Here is a 20,899-nt window from a genome sequence, read left to right on the forward strand (position 1 = left end):
GACCCGCCTGTACATAATTATAACATTTATACATATTACAATATTTGAGTTTGTCCAAATGTTTGTAGACAAAAGACTGTATTTCACTGCCTCGGGAGTCATTAAGATTAACAAATTACAACAGGGATGGAGAATACCTTAAAGAAGGGAATATGGAAGTCTAGGCATTTACAGGGTTTATAAACTGTCATTGGCTGGTTAAAGTGGCCACTTTACATACGGTGGGACATTCACCATTTTGCCTATGTTTGAACATCCATATTTCTTAAATTCTTCCATTTGTTGATTTTAGTGAAGTTAAAGAGCTGAAACCTTTATTGTTGTGAAAAGATTCATCTAACTGAATTATTTCACATACTAGGCAACGCCTGAAAATAATTTTCCATTTTTTTAACGTCTTCTTGGACCAGTCGGTTTTATTACAATATTCGAGTTTCTCCAAATGTTTGTAGACAAAAGACTGGATTTCACCCCCTCGGGAGTCATTAAGATTAACAAATTACAACAGGGATGGAGAATACCTTAAAGAAGGGAATATGGAAGACTAGTCATTTACTGGGCTTATCACCTGTCATTGGCTGGTTTGAGTGGCCACTTTACACTCTGTGTAACATTCACCATTTTGGCTATATTTGAACATCTATGACCCGAAATGCGAATTACACTTTAGATGCATAATTTAATTATCTTCTTATTAAATATAACACAGGTGCATTAAAAAAATCAAATGAATAAAAGAAAATAAAACTCAAATTAATTAGTAATTATTTTATTAAATAAAAATTATTAAAAACGAGACTTTCGGCTGAAAAATCAACCGGAATAAAGTAAATTGCCTAAATATTTTATAATCAGAACGTTTATATCAGTTTATGTCACAGATTATAATATTTGAATGTACCTATAACATAAATTATAATTTATTAGACTGGCCTTAGTTGATGGCAATCTGAATTTCACATTTAAATATATGAATTATTCAAATTATTAGAAAAAACACAAGGACTGTTTTAATTGGAGAGAAATCAATGGAATACGATTAATTCATTCGCGAGTTAAAATTTCTCTGAAGACAGAGGTTAAAAATAGGCACCAGTTTGCATTTAATATTGGCATTTACCCTTTTTAAAATACAATTATTTTGTGTTTAAAACACTTTGGTGCATTGGTTCGGATACGTTTAACTTAATATTACTATGTACAGATTAGGTCTAAGGGTTTTGGTGTCAGCTCAGCCGAAGAGTAGTTTCTTGAGAAGCAGTTTCTTTAGCAGGAATGGACTATCATCTTGTGGCTTGTTATTGTAGTCCGAGTAAGGGCTGCCTCCAATGGGGTTTGAGTCATCCCTAGGGGCGCACATCACCGCCACGGCCAAACAGAGGACAACGAAAAAGATCTAAAAAAGAACAATGAATGTTTTAATCTTTGTAAACAAGTAATAGGGGGTGCGATTTAAGTGATAAAAGGTGAGAGTGGTAGCTGATAGGTGTTAGGGTCTCCGTTAATGTCCACATGTTCCACTTAGGATCAAATGTAGAAAAGAATAAGATAAATACGACACAAGTAATGTGATGGATTGAAATAAAATAAAAAATCTCAATATAGAAATACACATTTTTTTATGAGAATATTATTTTTGTCCGCTTCGTGACGTAATAGTCAGCGGGTTTGCCTACCATATAAGAGGTCTCGGGTTTGATTTCCGACATGGTTGACATTAAAAATTCATTTAAAACGATGTTTTCGTGTAAAAAAGTTTTCGTCGGGTTTCTTGAACAGGTTGGTAACAAACATTCTACCAGTTGTGATATGATGCACTTTTAAATTTAGAAGCTCACCCAAATCAACAAATCAAATAAAACCGCAAGTTGAATATTAAAATATTACTTCAGTCGCCCTCGTGCTACAATGGTCAGCGCATTTGCCGACCATGCAAGAGGTCTCGGGTTCGATTTCCGACATGGTTGGTATGAAATATTATATATAAGGGTGTTTTTACACAATAATATTTCATAGTCCCTAGACTGGTATCTGAGCGTAAGATTAATCAGCTTTCCTTCATGTAACAAAAATGATCAAGATACGCTGAGATTGATGTAACAATGCAGTGCCCTATGCACCATTCGGTGCGGAAAGGGAATGGTGATGATGATAATGAATATTTTTTTTATATTTGTAAATTATGACATACATTTTTTTACTATTTGAATGAAGATTATTTTATGTCAGTTATGAAGATACCTCATTTTTTAAATTGTAAAGTTTTACTTATTTTTAGCATAACTTTTTTATTGATTTTTGTTGATGTAAACATCCACGTTTCTTAGTTTTTTTCGTGATTATTTTTTTATCATATTCCAATAAGTAATTTCAATCGTTAAAATCAAAGAGTTTTCGATTAGGTTTTTTATTGAACAAGTGGAATTTGAATGCTTTTATTTCGTTTTAATCATTCTAAAGTTTATTCAACCCAATCCAGTTCCTATGCACACAACTAACAGCCATTTTAGATTTGAATATATCTTTATAGAATACCAAAAATCTACTAAAATATTACCCCTATGGGGCGAACATATTCGTAAAAATCTTCTCAAGGACGCTCAATATACGCACATTTACAATGTATTTTTTTCTTGGTTGCTTTTTGTTATAAAATTGTATCATAGTTATTTTTAAATTTGTGTATTTAAATTTAAATGAATTTATTGATTATATTTCATTTCTGGTTAATATTTCGTGAATTATTAAATGAAACACCTTGAAGAGGATAGAATCAAATAAATATGTTAAACACCATATTATGAATATAATGTTTGGATTTTTATCTGGTTATTTCACTTCCTGTACACAAAATATTGCACTATTGATATTTGTTAGTCATGGCTACATTCTTAAGCGCCTTGTATACAAACATTTATATATATATATATATATTTTAATCAAGTAGATACATACTTATTAACGACGAAAATAATGGTATTTATTTATTTTACGACGCCTTAATTTTTATTTTATTTTATTTATTTATTTATTTATATATACGCCCAATGGGAATTTTTAAGGACATATTTATACATAGAAATTTATTATAAAAAAAGTAGAAAGACTCAATGGTATATAGTAGACTTTGTGGGAGTTGAAGTGGGAGAAAGGTGTTTATAATTGAATTTGATTCAGTGATCGTTTGAAAGAAGACAACTTGTTATCAAAGTAATCAAGACTAGTATGATTGTTGGCAGACATAAGAATTCCGACTAAGAATTCATAGGGGAATGAAAACTATAGTTAGTTCTATAGTTATCGGTATGAAAGAGTAAGTTTTGTCTGAGGTTTCTAGTTGGAATATTTAATTTTATTGAGCTCAGTAGTTCAGGCGCATCAAAGAGTGAGTTGAGAATTTTAAATAGCACAAGAAGGTCGGATTTATTTCGACGGTCTTGAAGAGAATATATATTTAAGCTAGTTTCTAACTCATTATACGTATATTGGTTTCTGGATAAGCCCAACCTTCAGCCCATCTTTCTCAAAAATCGATATTGAACTTACGATATTGAAGTTATTTATTAGATATCAGTAATTGATAACATGACATATAAGATTTATTTAAAACAGATTTTAATTTTAACATTTCTGTGCTAGCTGTAAATTTAGTTTCGGAATTGTTTGACATTGAACTTACACTTAAATCATCAATTATTTTTCTATAAATGGTATGTAAACTTGCGTTGATTTTATTACTTAATTATTCATATTTATTTTTAAATTATTTCAGGTGAGAATTTTATGTTGTTATTGTGTTAGGTATTTGTCAGGAAGTGGTTTATTGATCCCTGACCCTAAGGTTTAAGGTCAAGAACAATATTAAGAAAACTACAACTGTATAGAGTATTAATATCTTAGATAATTTATATCTCAAACTGACCTAATACAGAAAAGTCCAATAGATTCTTTTTTAAATACGATTGGTCAAAATAATTGAACGTAGTTATGCAGAAAGCAGCCAGTCATAGAAAAGTGCAACTGAGATAATAACACCTTTGTGAAAAGACTTATTAATCAAATCTACCCAACAGTTGGAATGTTTTTGATTGAAAATGATACACAATGAATACATATATATATTTTTTATTACAAACAAGAATCTTATTATTTAATTGACCAGTTTTAATGATTTTTTTAAGTTCCGTGAGATTTTTCTAGTGCTGTGGGTGTTTTTTGCAAATCGAGAAATGCTTAAATGCATTGTACTATTTTATATACATTTATTTACTTTAAGCAATGGTTTATTTGCTACCCCTTAGTTTTGTAACTCTAGCGTAATTTTTTTAAATCATAAAAATTTTATTTTGTTTATTATTTTTACATTTCATTAGGAATGCAGCAAGAAACGGTAGAAAATAGTTTTTTCTATTGCATATCTCATTGATGTATTTTTTTCTTTATTATCTAAACAATGCATTTTATTCATCGTCCGTAGTGTAATGGCTAAGACACATAACTCACGCACGGAAGGTAACGGGTTCGATTCCCAGTGAGAACATAAAAATTAAAAGATTTTTTTAAAGCCTGGGTGTTTAGTGCCATAATAGACCATTTTAATGAGGAAATACCGCGCAAAGGGAGAAATCGGAAATAAAAATGTTTTCTTATGCGCGGTACAAATTAGAGCATTTAATTGAACCCCGAAGTTTCTCGAAAATGTATGAAAAAAATAATAAAAATGAACTAATTTGAAATATGTCACTAGTTCTCCAAATCAACCGGTGATAGTGTTGTGATACATTTCCAGTTACTGGGGAGCTGACCAATTTACCGACAATTTACCGGCGGAATAATTTCAAAACAACAAAACTGTAAAAAAATCACAGCGCTGATAATACGGAACATATAGATATGTATATCATTTTATATTTTGGCTTACTTTGATTGTCAATTTAGATTTTTTTTTTTAATAAACCATTGGTTTTGGTGCAAAAAATGCAAAATTATGAATATCCTCTCTCATTAAGATGTCATTTTGTGAGGAGGATTAACCAGGGACGAAGGAGCATATGAAGCAAGTGAGGCTGAGCCTCACTAAGAAATCTTTGCTTTTCACTAGTACCTAATATGTATTTTAATATCAACACATTATGAAGATAAAAAACTAGCAACCAATATAAAAATGCTCAAAGATGCCTACAAACATGGTCCGTACTGTGTTATTTACTATAGGTACCTACTTAACATTAACGCATATTATACTTATTCTTAAAATTTGAGCTTCACTAGAAATTTGGTATCAAAGACGCCATTGGGATTACCACTTCTTAAAGTATTTAATTTTATTTAGCTATGTTTTATTACCATGAATAAATTTTTATATGTATGATATAAAATACAAATTTTATTCATTTAACTTTTTTTCAATACCTATATATTTGGACAAACTCAAATATTGTAATATATTTATACATTGGTGAGCGGGTTGCCAAATGCTAATTTCTTCCAACCATCCAATAAAATAAACAATATTATTTATACAGTTTTAGCTTTAAAACGTACGCGAGAAAAAAATGGTTAAAAAATAAAACTGGTAATATTCATACATAAATGAATTAATATCTATACAAGGCTTCAAAGGGAATAAAGACGAAGGAAAAAAGAAAATATAAAGGAAGGGAAAGAAGATGTTTTTTCGGGGGTGATTTAAATATAGCTACCAAAAAAACGTCTTTGATGGACGGGAGATGATTTCACAGTCGAGCCGCATTTACAATGTTTAAGTTAGAGAAGGAGGAATTGTGGATAGAAATTGGGGCTGCTTTGAGAATAAAACGAAGAGGTAAACCATTAACTGATAAGCATTAAAATTTTACTTTATAAAAATACTACATACTGACGATTACGTAAAATAAATGTTATCGACGCTGGAAAGGAAAAAGTTATCAAGCGACATGTAGCAACTTTACAAAAGAGCAAAATAAGTTTTTTTTTAAAATCTATTAAGAATCTCGTATTAAAAAAATAAAATTTAAATTATTATTTTCTTTTTTTTTAAATTATGTAGGAATCACGCCGAAATAATACGAATGTATGAGATTTATTTGTTAATTAAACAAAAAACTTTGACTGGCTCTTCGATAAAGCTGCTACAGTCATGTCGCTTAGAAACTTTTCCTTTCCAGCGTCGGCATATTGCTTTTACAAATAAATGTATAATACCATTTAATCTAACGTATAGTTCACATGTTATTCATAGCATTATATCAATTTGATTCTTTGTTTGTGTTTCCAATATATCTAAGGTCATCAAAATTAATTATAATAAAATTTCTAGCGAGTGAGAATTGTAATATTCGCTTTTGTTTTATTATATTTTGAATCTTCAAATAAGGCACACATAAACATATGAATATGTGTGCTCTAACAATAACAATTTGCATTTATTTAATTTATAAGTTATTTTACCCATATTTCTTAACCTTCTGTTTGAATTTTGATTTTTATTTTAATAGTGAAAAATGAGTTAGGGGAAGGTTTACATAATTTGAATTTTGCGATTGAAAGGTTATCTATGACTCACCAATTGGAATTTCATTTTTAGTCCTGTAAGTTTATATGCAAACCAAGTAGATACACCTGAGGTACGTAAGCACTGTTGTTGACTGTTTGACAGATGCGTGCCTTGTTTACCTTTTATAGTCTGGTAATTGGTGTAGGGGTGGGAGAACGTCGATCTAACACACGTAAAATCGATTCAATCTAGTGGTCGTATCACACAATGCTTCTCAACACAGTCACTTCCCATTTCCGCACTAAGCATATCTATCTAATCACGATATTTCAGACATGTATTATTTTTCGGCGCCGACGTCTATGTAGCTTTTCTGTTGCGCATTTTTTTCTAATTTTATTTATTTTTAAAATTACAATATTAGGAACTATTCGTTTTAACAGTGAGAAAATATGAGAACAATTCGCACATTTAAAAGAATAGCGGCACTATGCAATATTAGTTGAATTTTTTAGATATATTATGATTCTTATTTACATTCTAAGCCAAGGATTCTTACTAAAAAACAGACATTTTGTTTTATAATAGCAACTAGTTTATCACGCGCAAGTTTATTGGTTGGGGTAATTTATTACTTTATTTGGTCTTCTCCGAAAACAAATTTGTTTTTAACCACTTTTTAAATATTTTTTCTACCCTTTTTATATTTTTTCTCCCATCTTTACAAGCACATGACAAAAACACTTGACTTATTAGCTCCATGTGTTTCGATTGAATATTTAGTTAACACTGTTAAAATATAATAGGATTAGATTCGTTCGTTAATCATACTTTGATAAAGAAGCTGGTGTAGCATTAAAACCGGTCAGTAGAAAAAATAAAAAATAAGTGGTTGAAAACAAAGTACTTTTGTATTTATTTTATTATAATTGAAAACGCAATGTTAGGGCTTCAAATATAAATTTCACAAAAAGTAATTTTGTTTAATGTCACTATATTGTTATGAAAGAGGAATAAAATGGTTTTTGAACTAATTAGTTATTTTTTTAAGAAATTAATATTATCATATAGTGCTTATATACTAATTTTGAAGTTCGGCAGGAGGTCTCTGGAAAATATTTGCCATTCCAAATTTAATGAACTGAAACACGAAAAGTCGAATAGCAAATCCAAAAGTGTTGCAATTTAAAATATTACTTAAATCTTTTTTATGGTGATTGTTTTTAATATAATTTATATAGACGGTGTAAAGTACTGTGTTTTATGTTTCTTATTTTATGGTTTCTTACTATTTCGGATGTATTAACAATGTATGACATTATGTATTGTCACAAAAATGATTTCTTTTTACGTACGGTCTTAAATGATTTTTTTAAATAACTCCTGGGAGTATAATATGTACTATATGTAAATCTTTCATTAATAATTCAAACAAAAAAAAATGTTGCTGAACATCATTATGCATCCGGGCGGATGAAAAATACAGCCTGCCTAGTTCAAGTTTCCGGTTTCAGTATTCTTTAACTGTATTGTTAACTCGTCCGGACACAGATTAAATATTGGTGTAAGTAATAATAATAATAAACTAAAATGAAATGTGTTTGTATGTATTGAATATACTAAGGATTGTTTTGCAATTCAAGTCTTATTTGTTACAATAGCGCATCCCGCGATTAGTATGCATAAACGTTCAGACAAAAGTATAAATCATTGCCCGTAAAAAAGATTTACGCATAATTGCAAATTGCGACCAACGACATTGAAATTAAATTGTAAAACTTTTACATTTCATTCACGCACTTTTACTTCAATCAAATTTATGGATTGGTATTGTCCGTTGTTATTAAATAGAATAAAAATTCGTATACCATATCGAAGCACCTAGTGTCTACCAATTATTTATTACTAATTTTGAAAATACTAACAACTCATTTTATGATACTCTGAAGAAACGGTAATTCGGTAAGCAATGGTGTTAATATATATTCAAAATACAATATTGTTTATTAGGTGTTGTTTTTAATCAAAATTGGGTTAGGTAGTGTTTTTAATCAAAATTGGGTTAGGTACTGTTTTTAATCAAAATTGGGTTAGGTTGTGTTTTTAATCAAAATTGGGTTAGGTACTGTTTTTAATCAAAATTGGGTTAGGTAGTGTTTTTAATCAAAATTGGGTTAGGAAGTGTTTTTAATCAAAATTGGGTTAGGTAGTGTTTTTAATCAAAATTGGGTTAGGTAGTGTTTTTAATCAAAATTGGGTCAGGTAGTGTTTTTAATCAAAATTGGGTTAGGTAGTGTTTTTAATCAAAATTGTAACTATTTAAATTTATTTTGAAGGGAAACATTTTTGAGAAGGGAATGTGGAAGTCTAGGCATTTACAGGGCTTATGACCTGTCATTGGCTGGTTTAAGTGGCCACTTTACACACTGTGTAACATTTACCATTCTGCCCATGTTTAAACATCCAAATTTCCTCTACTCTTCCATCTGTTGACGTTTGTGAAGTAAAAGAGCCAAGCGGCCACTTAAACTAGCCAATGACAGGTCATAAGCCCTGTAAATGCCTAGACTTTCATATTCCCTTCTCAAAAATGTTTTCCCTCTCTGTTGAAATAAATTTAAATATGAACAACTCCCTAGGGAGGAGATCCAGCCGGTCTGCAAGCATTTGGACATAATCAAGCATTGTTAAAATTGCAACTTTTTAAATATTTGTTGTAAGAACATGTAAAATCAATGTAATTTATTTTATTTTACTAAATTTTATTGTTGGTTTATTTATCAAATTAAAAATAAAACTAAGAAATAAGTTATCAATGAACATGTTAATTGTATAAAGAAATGCTTTGTACCTACCCATGTTTTTTTTTTTTTTTCTTCTTATATTACACTTACGAACGTTACTTATATTACACATACGAATGTTATACCTATTGGAATAACATTCGTATGTAAAATTATGATAAATATCTTTCATGATATATTCAATATTAATTTTGCGTAGATTTATACGTGATATATGTTAGTTGTTTCAATCAAAATTGTTTACGGTATATTCATTAAAGTATATAACTAGAGTAAACATAACCGTTCGAAATATGTTCCCTCAACCTGCGGCCAATTGGCATAATATGTTTGAAAGAACGGACTTTAGTGTGTTACGGGCGTTCGCCGGTTACTTTTCTCCTCGAAATTACTAAAATGCCTAGATGTACGCCAAGATACTGCACAAATCGATCTGGAAAAGCGGTGGTAAAACCTTTCACTGACAAGTAATATTCTTATCTTAATCAATACTTGTTTAAAATAGCTATCTTAATGTTAAAAAACGTCTTGTTAATATGTTCCAATTCGTGAGTTATCTCCTGTCTCCGCCCTGCTCAGTTAGACGGGCGTATTATAGTGAAACGACAAAAAAAGTGACGCGTATGCGGAAGGGAGCGACATACTAAATAGAACTTACAGTAGACCGATGTAAACAGTCCATGCTTTTTATTGTACTACTTGTTTTGCTTGTCAAAGCCGACGTGATATAACGTGACGATACTTGCTTCCTCTGCTGGTCAATCCCTGTCCTTTGGTAATTACTTTTTAGGTCGGATTTGTACGGAGTGTTATAATATATCTCAATGGGTATATTATGATTTGTTATTCACACATTTATTTACTTTTTATTCTTGCCGTGCTTTTATGGTATGAACATAATTCTGCTTAAGATTACTTTATTTCTTCAGAAGATATTTTTATATTAAAAAAAATACTAACTTATTTTTACAAGCCAGTTAAAAATCTATTATCAAAATACCCGCTCTTGCTCATTTTTTCTCTTGTCTTGTGTAATATTTTTTTTTTCTCTTTACTCTGTTACATGTTTTCTCATTATATTTGTGAAAAACTTTAATTACATGTATGGACTATTCTTTATGTTTTGTATTTTTATATAACAACTGTTGTTTTTCCTAAATAAAAAAAATAGCATGTAAAATGGATGTAGTATATTTTGATAACTGAATTTTATTGCATACCAAAATAATATTAAAATCCCTAAATTCCACACAAGTCATGGTCAAAATAGCTTTGTTAGTAAATATATGTTAAAGTATATATAATAATCTCCATAATGAACTAAAAACTATTAAAACTAACATATCAATAAATAAATTCAAGGTAAATTAAAAAAAATAATTAAACAAGTGTAAAAACTGCATTTAATTTTAATAAGTATGAATGTATTATTATTTTCTGTTTTTCTTTTTTATATCCTATTAGTTTTTATTCTTTTTCTCGTATATTCGTTTATTCAAAATTATATAAATTGTAATAAATAAATAACTATAACAATGCAAGTCACTCTCCGAGCACAAGAGTTAGTTTCTTTTTTTGGAGAGTTACAGTTATAACATTTACTAGATGAGAAGTAGATTTGATTTGATAAAATAAAAAAAAACGTGTACTATTTAAGAAATATATTAATAAAAAATATATATGTTAAAAATAGTTCTTTGACTAAATGCATGTAAATTGAAAAAATATATTTTGTACTGAATTTTATTGTACCTGCATATGGACATTTATAAAAAAAAAAAAAAAAGTTCTTCGTCAAAAAACTTGTAAAATGTATTCCTCGGGACGGGATTTCCCTGTGATGAATACATTTATAACCAAATGATGGAAATTTTTATCAATGAAACACTTGATACATAAATAAGAATTTTTTCGCCTTTTTGCATTTGTTCGCTCATAATAATTATTATTTAAATCAATATAATTATTTATATTTTATATTCTGCATAATCACGTGAACACGTATGACGATTATATGAGGATGGGTTGAAATGCCAAAAACGTACGCAATAAATCAACGTTTTAAAAAAGTTTTGTTTCTTATTATATAACCAAATTCTATTCATCAAATTGTTATGGCACTTTCTAAGTTATCTCGTCGATTAAATATATACACGACCTTCATACCTACTTTGTCGTAATAGTCTTACATCATTATTTGGCAATGTTAATAATGATAATTAATAATGCAAATTAATTGATTGTTATGAGGCATTATTTAATATTTTGATTTGAATCAATCAGTAGCTATTTTGACACTCGATTATTCCATTGAAACAAATTAATATGTCTAATCGTCAATTTCTTTCAATACACAACGTAATTTATTTTTTGGAAAGAAAATACAATAATTAAAAAAGTCAAGAAGTAAAATTTTATTATGTTCGTTTTAATTTCTATTTATCTCGTTTACCATGTACCTATTTTGTATTATTTTATACATGAATCCTTATTTTTGTTATCTCCAAACTGTCTGTACAGGTAAACGTCGTTTTACGCCGGAGTTCAGATCCGAGAGACACCGGCGTAAAAAAAATCGGCGTAAAATGAACACAAATATAGGAAGATATAAGGTTAGGTTCCATGTCAAAATTCTAAGAACAATCTAACATGTTTATTTAATACATTCCATATCTCATATATATTCAAAATAAAATTTAAATGTATTTAATAAATATAGTTTAAAATCGTTTACAAAAAAAATAAAAATCTCTTGACCTAAATAATGATTTTTTTTTAAAACCAGTTCGTCGGTACTAAATTATTTTTTTTTTTGTTTTTAAAAAGCATCCAATTTCATTGGCTTCGATTGTTGCTTTCTTTCTTGCAGAATCATAGCATAAACTATAAATATTTGAGTATTGTTTTAATTTTAATAAAAATAAAATAAAAAAACATTATCACACCTTATTATTTTTCTTAGAAACAAAACGAAAATTAACTGTGAAACAATTTCACACACACAATAGGCTGCTCGCTCGCGTACACGGTAATATAATAAAACAACGTGTAAAAGTGTGTCTGCTATTAGGATCGCGGCGCCTCCTGTCGTATGGAGTCGGCCGAACTTGGAATCCCACGCCGACACCAACCGGCGTAATTGTAAATTGGCGTAAATCGAACCGGCGTAAAACGATGTTTATTTGTATTTATATTTAACAATTCAAAAAACTTTTATAAACTCACTAAATATCATACTGTATTTAAAAATACGCTAATCTGGAGTGGCTCCATATAAATCCGTTGGAGATAAAAAAATAAAACATACCGTAGTAAACGACAAATTTATTATTGTTTTCAATTATTTTAATTTTAATTATATATTGAAAATAATACTTGAGGTAGAAGGTTGCAAAAACTATTACCCATTAATACTAAATGCACCCTTGTACAAGCATTACTACTACCCATTCTAGATTACACGGATTTTTCCATGACTGATTTAAGCTGGGAGCAACTCGATAAACTTGAACGACTTCAGAATACATGCATAATGCATAAGGTACATTTTTGGTCTTAGGAAATATGACCACATTTCTGATTATCGTAGGCAACTGAAATGGCTCAAAATTAGACAGCGGAGAGACTATCACTCCCTCTCACTTCTGTTCAATGTACTTCATAGTCCTAACGCTCCTATATACCTGCGTGAAAAATTTGAAAGCTTATCAGCTCATGGTTTACCTCTTCGTTCTAATTCTCAAGGCACTCTCTTAATACCCACCCACAATTCCTCTTTCTTTTCTTACTCATATAGTGTCCATGCGGCTGGAATCATCTCCCATCCACCATCAAAGATATTTCCTTTTTCCTCTTTCCTCTTTTTTCCTTTTCCCCATTGAGTAATAGTTTTTGATTTAAGGTAATTTATAAACAAATACGTTTATTTCTATTTTTATATATCTTAAGCTTTTTAATCTTTTTTTCTATCGAATATGTTCTGTAACTTGAATTATAAAACTTTTATTTTATCAGTTGGTTGGAAGAAATCGCCCTTTGGCAATAAGTCCGCCAATGTACAAATAACACTATGTACAAACAGTTAAATATATTTTTTTTTAAAATTAACTTAGCGATTCTCAATATTAAATAATTAACTAAATATGGATCTGATTCTTCATAGAGGAGTTAATATTTTCTTAGCTCAAAGGCAACAATACTATATTGGCCTAAGGATAAAATATATAACCTTATCCCAGTTTCCGGATTGACGGATAACAAAGTAAATATTTGGTTATTTTATAAGTTTCTATAGGAATGATACGGAGTTGCCCAACACAAGAGTATGCTTTTTTGACATTGTGTTTAAAATTATAGAGAAAACTATAATTGTTTTATTTGTAAATATTGTATTTTTTTTGGTTGTTGTTATCTATATAAATAATAACAAACCAAAAACTGTATTGGATAAATTAAAAAAGGAAAATAAAAGCGCAGTCAGGAATACATTTTTAAGAAAGAAGTCGAAAGCCATATTCAGAATTCTTTTTTAAGTGGCAATCGTTGAAAACGCCGTATATTTTCTAGTAACGTATAATTTATATAAAAAATACCTACTAAAAAAACACATTGTTGTTTGACGTCATTCCCCTTTATGTACACATGAATAAGGAAGTTCAGTGCAATGGGAAATTGGATAAAAAATCATGTTTTCTAACGCGCTGTAAAAATTAGAGCATTTCATTGTACGGCACATTTTCTCGAAAATGTATGAATTTTTTTTTTTATAAAAATGAACTACTTTGAACGATGTCACTAGTTCTCCGAAATCAACCAATGATAGAGTGTTGTGACATATTTCCGGTTACCGGGAAGCCAACCCACCGATCAGGACAACCGTAGAGAACTTGAGACGTCACAGTCGGAGTAATTTCAAAATCATAATACTTGATATAAAAGCGCTGATAACATTAAAATCATTTTTAAAATTGAGTTAGTTTGGTAGTCTATTAAAAAAAAAATACACTGAATTCCATCTTTGTTTTTTCTTTTACGTAATGGGAAACGTTAATATAAATATATGTATTAAATCCATATAAAATTATATTTTATTCTAATGCAATTTTATATAGATTTAATACATATTACTGCATACATATTTTTTCTGAATGATTATTTTTAAAAAAAGGTTAAAAGAGACTGTTTTCAGGTTTTCCCTAGTAGGTAATTGATTCAGTAGAATTGAAAAGGCCATTAAAAAACGAAGAAGAAGAAGATTCAGAAGAATCACACCCTCGCCAATAAACGTTTTAGTTCTTGTATTTAAACTGTGTGGGTGCCTACCTTTTCTAAATAATAATTAGGGGACATAATAAATAAACCCATATTTTCTCTTACGTATCTTCTTTTCGGATGTCATTCTGTATTTGTATCGAAATTGTTGTTGTATTTGTATTTCAAATACAGTTGTGTGTGTGAAATCAAATCAGAATCCTGCACGAGCGTTTTCGTCTCAATGGCTACTATGAGGTAAATAATCTGATAAGAAATCGAGTGAAGATTAGTCGGCCTCATGGTGTACTGGTTACGTTTGCCTGTCATGCCTGAAGTCCCGGGTTAAACTTCAGACAGGATCTACGTGAGATATTTGTTTAATATATGGCTTTTCATTGAAGTGTCATAGACCATGGACTGAATCTGAAGCGTAAAAGAGCCTTCATCTGACCATTTATCACGTTACGACCAATGCAGTTATCCATGCACTATTGGGAGGAAAATCATATTTAAAAAATGTTACAGTGTATTAAAATTTAATTCTGTAAAAATATGCACAATCAACAGTACACTTACTTGTAAAATAAAATATTTATTATGTACGTAAAAAATCTATTCTAACTATTATTTGCGTAAAAAATAAATAAAACAAACTATACCAAAATTTTAAAATGTATTCCTCGGCACGGGTTTTCCCAGTCAGCAATAATACATTTTTAATTTATCTAACATTTTTGTTTTGCAAACATTATACTAAATTCAATCGCAAACTTATGCAGATAGACCGTGCAAAAAGTGTTGCGAATTATTCAGTTCGATTAAACTGTAAATATTAGAAAGTGTATTTACGAGTTCTGAATTATCATTACTAGGATAATAATGATGTAATGTGTTTGAGATTTTAATTTAATGAATAATTTATTTCTCCAGATGAATACAAATTATGTCATTAAAATGAAATATATGGACTTTCCCTTACATTGACATTTTAATGCATATTAACATTATGTACAAATATACAAAAAACGTAAAAATCTATTGACACCAAGACGTTCGTAATGTTTTAATTTTGATAATTTAATATCAACTCAAATGTATTGTATTAACTTCTCTTCACAACACCGACACTAACCTTTTTAGTTAAATATTTTTTATTTATTGAAATTTTTTTTTGTTAACATTATTTACATAAAATAGAAAAAAATGAAAATAGGGGTTCGAACTGTCAGTAGGGTCGTAGTGAGTCACATCTTGCTGGAGGATGTGATTCATTCAGTTGCATTCCACCGGCAACACTACTGACTAGTCCTACTCGTTAGCGTTCACGTCGCGAACCCTGGGCAATGGGATCGCACTCATAACGGTGTGATCACAGCAGATAACGAGAGGATAAAAGGCGAGTTTTTGGCGCCTCAAAACCAAAACCAACCAGCTAAGGGAAGGTAACCCCGACAGAAAATCTACCAGAGAAGGCAACGGGAAACCACTCTGGTCATCTTTTTCCAGGAATCACTACGGCGAGAACATCAATAAGCAGTCGTCCTGGCTGCGAAATGTAAAATTAGCCCAGGGCAGATACATATGCTTTCGCTGTAGTGATCGCCAACGTCGGGGGGACCTGGCAAGGCACTAGAAGAAGAAGAAAACAGTGGTACATAATAACATATGCTTGGCTGCTGTTTTTTTTATATTTTATAATATATAATTGGGAGTTACATAATATTTTTACCTTGCTTCCAACAAGGTTTATATTATCTTCAAAGGGATAGTTATTTATTGTTTACTTAAAAAACAACGTTCTATTTTATAAAATATATATTTAGGTATATTTAGCCCAATGAATAACTTTATATAGTTGATATGTTTATAGCATGTACGGATCGGGTAGGATGTTTCGGCTGTGGCGTGTTTTAGAAGCTTCTCCGCATTTGCTCAAGTGACGAGGAAACACAGAGAAAACTCGTCAGGTGTGAACTGTTGTCATTCGTCAACAAACCTTCCGATCCATTTGAAGAGTGTTCGGCATTTGGTGTCCTGCTATCATTTATACCTTTTATTGCCTTTACTATACCTATCATGTACCTATAAAATGTTACCTTTCTTGACAAGTCCTCAGACTTCTGCTTCGCGTGTCCAGTTGCATTTTCTGTAAACTAAAAAAGGGGAAATGCATTAACAGATGGGAGACATCTTGGGGTGTAACATCTTTGCATGGGCAGGTGTTGAACTCAGATATCTTGAATCTGTGCATCTATTAGGCGGGGTTTTTTAAACGTGTGCCATAGCTTCTGTAATATAGTATATTTTGGTCTGAAATACCGAGCAAAAGTGATCGAGTTAAAGCTTTCTGGCAGGCAGTTCTCTTACGCCATCGTAGGGTACAAATGCTGCACCTACTTTGGCAATTAAGAGACTGCCATCAGTGCAAATTTTCAATTTATCCTGTTTCATATCCGGCAGCATTTGGCTATTGAATTCATAGTCCAGTCCATCTGGTATCGCTCCGTAGGACGAGAAATGGAGAGACAGTTTCTAGTTCCTTGATAAAACTGTCAGTTGGCAAGTCTTGCAGTGTGAATGGGAGGCTGCTGTTAAAAAATTAGAAAAACACTACAATGGTAAAATTTCTAAGATTTTTATGGTCGTTCATATGCGTTTCCCCGGGTTATTATGCCGAGTGACATTAGCAATCTTTTTCCAACATTTCGGATCGCATAAAGGAGACCGAAGATTTACCAATCTCGATTGGTAATTTTTATTTCATTTTATTTATTTCGAATACAAACAGATGTACAGGTAAAAGAGCTAAAAATATTTTTTTTTTTTTAATGTATGGAAAGTTGGAGTGAAAATATTGCATTTGATTAATTATAAAGAGCAAAAAATAGACAAAACGTTTATTCTCTGTTATTCTCAAGCCTATTAGTTCTCTTCTGTACCTATTATATAGTGTTTTAAATATATTTTTTTTTTTTTTTGCACCACAACAGGCCAGGAGGCCCAATTACAGCGGTGAATTACATCACAGAACACCCAGGCTTGAGAAAAATCACATTTAATTTTTGTGTTCACCGGGAATCGAACCCGGAAGCTTCCGTCTGTGAGTCAAGCGTCTTGACCACTACACCACGGAGGCCGCCATATATATCAAGATTATTAAAATTCTTGTTAAATGTTTCACATATACGAGGAATGGTAGAATGTTCCCGATGATTAGTTTCAATGTTACGAATATAGAAAATATTAGACAGTCTGGTTGGTCTGGAGGGGACACGGTAAGCAAGTACATTAAATATTTTGGAAATGAAGCAATCGAGTTTTACAAGCATTCCATCAATATAAACAGAGATGATGGGATGCGATTAAAATTATCCTGGTACATTGCAATAAAGATATTACATAAAGCGTAAATTTAAAATAAAAAGATGCATATAGCAAGGACTGCGACACGATACTAATCCAAAGTAAATTAAATCTACACTAATAATATCACCCCTAGTAAAAGACGTTAAAAAAATATTGTATTTATGTTTGACAGTAGTTACTAGCAATAAAGAGGTAAAGAGGTCTCGGGTTCAATTCCCGACATGATTAACATATGCAATATTTATGCAAAAAGGAATTTTACACTAGAATTTTTCATGGACCTGAACCGTCAGACTGATTCCCATCCTTCGTGTAACAAAAATGATGGAGATATACTGCAATTGGTGTACCAATGCAGTGCCCTATGCACCACTAGGTGCGAAATGTACCCAGGAAATGATGATGACTCATAATAAAATAAAATTTGCCCCTGTGTATCCATTTAAGCCGAATTAATAAACATATGTAAATTAATTCTCGAAATTAATAGATTAAAAAATAAGCCTGACGTAGAATTACATAATGAACAGATAACACACGTGAATTCTCCATTACTTTACCCATTGTAATATATTTTTACCAATGACTTTTTACCCTTTGTTTTTCAGAAATCATAATTGACAAAAATCACACTCACTAAGTATGGGACACTAAAAATAAAATACTTAAACTCATTAAAATAGCATTATATCAACTCTTTAGTTAACCCGAAAATATTTTGATAATGATCCTTAAGATAAAAAAAACTTTATTTAATATGCTTTTATATGATTTTGAATTATTTATCTTTACCTCTGTTTTGTAAAAATACATTGAACTCCTTAATAAAGATACCAGTCTCGAAGATGTCACAAAAGCGTTGGAACCGGTCACTGGATATTCCAAATTTGTGGATTAAAGTATCACTCATCTTTTATTTATATAATAAATACGTAAATTATGTCCGACAACTTCTGAGAGTTCATTTTAAAATCGATTTATGTCTTTTTTACGAGATTTGACAAAAAGATCGAATTACTTCCTCGTCAATAAATAAGTATTCAATGCTAATTTATGTTGATTCGGAACTGCTTTTTTTGCATTTGGAACACAATTTACATGATCAAATATATGTATTTGTAATAATAAAAATTATAATATGTCGGTGGAATATTTAAAAACTGTAAATGACAAAATATTTCAAAATGAGATTTCAATGTCACCTTATTCTTAGTTCTGCAAAATTGTTTTTGTAAAATAACGCGCCTTCAAACCAATTTTACCGGTTATTCTGAAATAAGTTTTTGAAACTGAAAGCAAATCATTTTAATACTCTAGGGTCCCCCAGACCCGGGTACAGTTTATCATCTAAGTGGCTTTAGAAAATCACTTATTATTATAATAACAATTCTCACACATTTTTCTATAATTCCTTATTTGAAAAGTCAAGCTGAAGGATAAACTATTGAACATTTTTTTTATTTTATTGAAATTTTTGTGTACAAGAACTGGATTCAACCCTTTCGGGCGTTATTAATATTAAAATATTGCAAAAGAGATGAAGAACATATTATAGAAGGTAATACAGAAGGCTGGGCGTTTACAGGGCTTTTGACCGTACGCACCGATAGCGCTCTGCAGACTGATGTAATAACTTACAAGGGTGCGAGACTGCACTAAACAAACGATTGTGACAGAGTTGCATTCTTCTAACTTAAAAATGATGTACGAAATTGGCTGCTGTACGGTATTACCCTCCACTCCCATATAATATTTTCTCTAGGTACCGTGAGTATGACTATTTTCTTCTATAAGATTTTATGATTGCATGCCTATTTAATTTTACTACAATCATAAATATGAAGAAAAAATCAACACGAATTCATAAAAATATGGATGATTTATTTCCGTGTTAAAACAAGAACATTGAGAAATGAGAACATATCACGAAAACAAAGTAATGCCTCCATGAAGTAAAATATCTTATAAAGTTGTTTTTAGAAAAACTCTTGATAATACGCGCATGAATCGTGCTTTTGGGTTAGAAAACGTGGATAGGTCTTTATAGGGAGGGCGTTACCTACCGTTTGTGAAAAAATATATTTAAAAGGTTGGAACAAAATGTAAAGAAGAAATCTGAAAAAAAATCACGAAAAACAAAGAAATTATAAGATCTGAAATGTCCTGAAAATTGAAATAGATTTTTTTTTTATTATTTGATATGATTTACATTCAATATGTTACCCGTACATTACAAAACCATGGCTTGAATTTAATGAAATAAATTTGTAAAAATCGAAAAACTTACTTAAAAACATTCTAAAATAATACATGATACATTTCAATATTGTATAACTCTATAATAAATTAACTATTAGGTGGTCATGTTATTGTTTATTTCTGCATAAAAATGTCTGCCTTAAACAGGTTAGTTAGGCAGACTAGACACAATCCAGAGAAATCTATTATCTAAGTATGTATGTAGTAAATACAGAAATTATATTTTTTTGTTAATAAACCATGATTATTATTATATTATATTATTCTAATGATTTAATTTATTTTATTTGATTAACATATAATACAGCACAATTGCCTTTTACATAATTTATTATACTAACGTATTTGGTTTAGTTTATTTTATCAATACGAAACAAACATTTAAACGACGATCAGCAGGAGTTTAAAAATAATTATAAAAAGCTAAATAATAAAGCATTTTAAAGGTATAATACAATTATAAAATCACAAAGTTCGTTGTTCAATTAATATTTTACCATTCATGTTCAAAAGGTTTGTTCTAAAATAACAATTAACTACATTAAATGTATTCGATACGTGGGAATAACTCAGTTACTCAGATATTTAAATTTTTGGATTATTTTTTACTAGTTTATAAATAACTCACTACTGAAAAATGGGAATCAAGTTGTGGTAGAGCGGAGTTGGAAGCTCGGAAGCCTCTTGATCCGTGAGTCCGTGACACTAGCCACAGGAACAC

The 20,899-nt window shown here is 30.2% G+C and overlaps 1 long non-coding RNA gene across 1 annotated transcript; it reads right to left on the bottom strand.

Moving 5' to 3' along the window:
• Window positions 1–779: 779 nt before the first annotated feature.
• Window positions 780–6,655, bottom strand: LOC148279069 (uncharacterized). Its single transcript, XR_015822992.1, has 2 exons — window positions 6,566–6,655; window positions 780–1,396 (listed from the first exon to the last, which is right to left on the bottom strand). It is a non-coding gene; the product is annotated as an uncharacterized LOC148279069 (long non-coding RNA).
• Window positions 6,656–20,899: the final 14,244 nt, after the last annotated feature.

This window comes from Micrasema longulum, unplaced genomic scaffold (assembly GCF_059751315.1).
Source record: "Micrasema longulum isolate JH-2025_06_02 unplaced genomic scaffold, ASM5975131v1 h1tg000772l, whole genome shotgun sequence".
NCBI classification, from domain to species: Eukaryota; Metazoa; Arthropoda; class Insecta; order Trichoptera; family Brachycentridae; genus Micrasema; species Micrasema longulum.